Consider the following 4,947-nt stretch of genomic DNA (forward strand, 5'->3'; position numbering starts at 1 on the left):
TTTATAGGTGGGACTTGAGGATTGGAAGGAGAAACAGAAGACCTGGTTTGGAGAAGCTGGGGGGGATTTGTAGGCAGGGCTGGAGGATTAGGAGGAGGAATAGGAGTTACAGGTGGGACTTGAGGGCTCTGAGGGACAGCTTGGGGTATTTCTGGATAAACAGGGGGAGGAGGTAGGTAGCTAAGTGGATCCCAAACAGGGCTATCTTCTTCCTGCTTGTTCTTATCTCCCTTCTCCTTTGGCCCTTGTAATTTACAAATCTTTGCTCTTTCATGTTTAGTGCTCTGTTCCTGCCAACAAGCAGCATACTGTATCTGCTCCAACTCTATCCCCTTGGGCTCTTAGATGTCGATTTAATTGATCACACATCCAAGGGTCAGTTGTCCCATACCATGGCCACTCCCCAGGTAGACTTAGAGTAGGCCACACTTCGACACAGTAGTGTATCATTTTGATTTTATCCAAAGTCTTAGTACTCCCTTCTTCATCCCATTGTTCCAGCATCTTACCTAATGGACTGTCTGGAGGGATGTTAGTTATTCTCTTCTCTCCCTGTCTCTTTATGCCTTTTGGCTTGCTCATACATGTACCCATTCTTACTCGGTCAAATTAAGAATTCTCTAAGGTGTCCTTACCCAAACAGAAAATATACTTCAGGGCAACACAAAGCAAAATTATTCGACCTTCTTTTAACTGAACTTTCTTAAGGTGCCCCTACACAAACGTAAATTTAAAGACGGGCAACTCAAATCTTAACTCTCACACTCTCTCTGAACACCCGTAAGTAGCCCCAGGGACCCTCTCCCAGGGTTTGGGCACTACCCCCGCCAGTGCTCGGAATGCCCCACAGGTAGCCTGGTGACCCGCCCTTAGGGCCTCAGCCACTACCCCTTGGCCAGCACTCCTTCACACTCCTGTACCTCAGGCAAGTCCCCGTAAGTGGCCGGTCAACCAGGGCCCAGGGTTCCAGTCACCACTTACTGCCAGGACTCAGACGTACAGTGTGCGACTCACTCACTCCCCTTATCGTTAAGTCCCTCGCACTTGGGACTTCCCTAACTTTCACTCCTCTGCACCCGGACAGCGTCCTCTTGGGCACCCCCGACCAGTTCTACCTCTCCGTACCCGGACAGCGTACCTCTCCCCTGGGTACCCCCGACCAGTACGACACCCTCGAACCTGGAAAGCGTACCCAAGATACCCCCGACCAATGCAGACTCTTTTCTCTCAGCACCCTGACAGCTACCCCAGCCAGCGTCTAAAGCACCCCGAAAGCAGCCTCTTTGCTACCCCAGCCAGTACTCAGACGCCCCAGGCCGTAGCCTCAGCCAGTGCCCTCTTTCTCTCCCCACACCCTTGGTGTGGAGCGTGCCTCACATTCACCCCAGGCTACCCCGCACGCTTGAGGCGGCCTAGGTGGTCTATCCCTACAGGTCTAATGGGGGGGACCTATATCCTTTCTCACCCTATGACGTGCCACACACTCTGTAGCTTTCCTCCGCACATCCGGAGGGGGCCCCGCTACGCCCCTGGAGGCGCCTCACTCGCTCAGTGGTCACTCGCTTCCTCCTTTTCCCTGCCAGTCCCCTCCCAGGAGTCCGGAGCCTGGTACTCAGAAGTCCCAATCGCTTGGGGGGTCCGAGCTGCCGGCCCCCCTCTCATTCACTCCACACTCGCTCACCTCCACTCCCGCCACCTGTTGCTTACCGATGCTCCCAGGTGGTGTCCTGTGGCGTCCTCGCAGTCCGGGATGGCCAGCTGTCCAGGAGTCCCAAGGTTGGGCGGCGCCTTTCCTCCTGTGGTCCTCTTCTGGCGTGGCCTTTGATCCCGGACGAGTCCCCAAATTGTTAGAAATGACCAGAGCAGGAGATGATATTAACTCCTTAAGTGCCTTTATCCTACGCCCCTGCTGCTCCACCAAGGAGGAGGTCCAGATCAGTCCTGCCACTGCCCTCGTTGCTGCAGAGCCGCTGCAGGGCCGGGAGTTCGCCCTCACGGGTGTTCTCTGGAACTCAATTTGGCATGTCTGGTCTAGGGTTGTCACCTTTGCTCAGTTCTCCTTTGGTCATGGCGAGAAGGCAGAATCAGTCCTCAGTAGCTGAGGGTCCTCTCAGTACTGTAGTGTCTTTCCTTTATTTGGATTTTGTGTTGGGTTGCAGCTTTTGGACCATTTTGCCAGCAACTCCACTTCCTCTTGGAGCGGAGCTTCATGGGAGTCCTTGGGTTTTCCATAAGGGTGGCAACAGCAGTTTGATGGGCAGGCCGGGCACTGGCAGGGAACGGGAAGTGGAGCACGCAGGAAGTGGAGCAGGCAGAGGGCAGGTGGGAGGAGCAGCAGAGGGCAAGGGGTGTACAATACAAGGGGTAAGAAACTGGGGTTTGGGATACAAACTTTCGAGGGAAGGTAAGGGGCATGCAAGTTGCTATGGATACCAGTGCACTTAACAGCAACAAGTAACAGTAACCAAACTTCTAACACTTGAACAACTAGGAGTCCCTTAATTTTATTCACTTCATCTACCAGCCCAGGAGAGCACTTGTCCTGAGGAAAACCTGTCTGATGGTGGAAACCTGAGGCAAAGAAGGGGTAAATACCTCAACCTTTTAATAATCTTTGGTAACCATGTACCCTCCCCCACCAAAAAAAAAAAAAAAAAAAAAAAAAAAAAGGAGGTTGTCCTTATCCCTCCTTCTGCCATTGATAAAATAATTTTTATTATCCTTTATGTAACCAGTCTGGTTAAATTCTACTTGATCTTTCACCTCTCTAAGTTTCTTTTTGCATGATCTAACAAGATTCTTAAACTTTTCCAGAGTTCCCTTCCACTCTCTCATGAGGAGATCCACCCTCTTGTTTTTCCCTCAGTCCCTGAAAAAGTTCCATGCTCAGCAAGGGAAATAATTTTCCTCCCAGGCTAATCTTTGAGTAAACAGCATGATCCTATTTCTTGAAGTGTTTCCATTTTTCCTTGACCCCTTGGTTTTAAGGGCTGTTTCCCTAAAAACAATCAGTACCTGATTTGGCACTGCCCAAATCTGCATCCTGAATCAGCCGAAGTCTGCTCTCTCTAAGTCCAGTGTAGAAGTTTTATGGATGCCCCTCCTTCTTCCACAGAATATGGAAAAACTCAAGAATTTCATGGTCCCTGTACCCCAAACAGCCTCTGACCACCACTGATCTCCCACCAGCCCTTCTCTCTTTGTGAACAGCAGCAGCCAGAGCTTCCCTTGGCAGTGAGAAGAGAAGGAAACCTCCCCAAAGTGCAGCTCAGAAAGCTCAGCCTAGAGCGGAGCACAAAGGACAGTCCCTCCAGGGCAGAATTTTGGTGCAGGAGGTGTCCCAGCGTGAGGCTGGGCCATGGCCTGGCTCTGTGTGCCAGGAGCCGGCAGCGCTGGGTGCAGGGAGCCCAGGGAGGGCACAGCAATGCTGGGCTGACAAATGCTGGGGGGACAGCGAGATGGGCGTGTGCAGCCGGCCAGGGCACAGCAGCAGCACGCCCAGGGGGCACAGCCTGCAGGACACATGGCCAAGGGCTGGGCAGGGCTGGCAGGGCCACAGGCACCTGATAAAAATTGGGCCAGGAGACCAGCTCCCTTTAAATGCCTTTATTAAAATTCAGCTTTTAAATGGGATGCTCGTGGGTCGCCTGCGCCGCCGCCGCTCCCTAGCCGATGAGTCACCACGGAGGAGGAGGTCGCTCCTGCTGCCGCTCGGGCTGCAGAGGCGGGGATCCAGCCTCACGGGAAACTCCCAAGGGTCCACTTTTGGCTCGAAAAGTCCAGGGGTGTCACTCTGGTCCAGTATCTTTCAAACTATGGCAAGACAGCGAGAATTAGTCACAGTTAGCCAAATACTTTCCCTACCGGATGGCGTTGGTCCGGTGTCTAGATGTTGCTTCGGCTTGTTGTTCTAGGACCTTGTCGATCTGAATCCCACTTCCTCTTTAGTGAAGCATGCTGGGAGCCTGAGTGATTTCCATACAGGGCGGTGTTGGTGAGTGGACAGGCAGGCGGGGAGTTGCGAAGGCGAGGTTGAAACAATGTAACGAACAGGCCGGAGTGACGAGGCGAAGTAAGCGCCTTGACAGACAGGCAGGAACAACAGGGGCTTGGCTTAACTAGAGAACATGGAGGGTTTAGGGGATAGGGGTATGCCATTTAAATTACAAAACTATGGAATTTACAAACCGGGAATATAAGGCGTTGGGGTAGAACTAGGATACAAATATTCTTACATCTTTTCTAAATAACAGGTTTAACATTTTTCAATTCATCCAAAACAACCACTAAACAGGATTTTTTTTGGGCCTCTATTTCTCTCAGCACCCAGGCCTTTGTCCCCTGGGCTCTGCCAGCGCCTCGGGAGGCCCCACTGAAGGAACTTTCCTTCCAGGGGCTGCACTTGGCTCCTCCCTGGCCCCTCCCTGAGCAGGCTGGCAGGGCTGGCAGCTTGATGCCATTTGTCCTTGCTGCCATCCCAGTGCCCCAGCAAGAGCCCCGAGCCCCCCGGGAGGGACAGGCCCTGCTGTCCCAGGCCTGGGCTCAGGGCTTGGCCTTTCTGCTCCCTCCAGCCAGCCCAGGCCTGCCTCAGCATTGCAGTGCCCTGCTCACAGCCTCGGGCTCCCTGCACTCCTGGCCTCAAGGATCTGCTCTCACCAGTCCCTGGGGAGCCTTTGGCACTCCCTGCCCTCACTGGGGCCCAGGGATGCTCCAAGGGACTTGGGCTTTTGCTTCTGACTCTTGGAGCAGCTTCTTCTTCCAGCTTCTCTCAGTGCCTGGGGCTCCTGGACTCAGTCCCAAATCCAGAGTGGGGCTCATGAACATACAGAAAGGCCTCAGAAGCCTCTTGTCCTCCATTTGTCTTCATGTCTGCAGGGCTTGTGCAGCTGCTTGGAGTCAGTTTGGAGTTCTGCTAAGGAGAAAGATTTCAAAGTGCATCTCATGACT

This window comes from Sylvia atricapilla, unplaced genomic scaffold, assembly GCF_009819655.1.
Source record: "Sylvia atricapilla isolate bSylAtr1 unplaced genomic scaffold, bSylAtr1.pri scaffold_113_arrow_ctg1, whole genome shotgun sequence".
NCBI lineage: Eukaryota > Metazoa > Chordata > Aves > Passeriformes > Sylviidae > Sylvia > Sylvia atricapilla.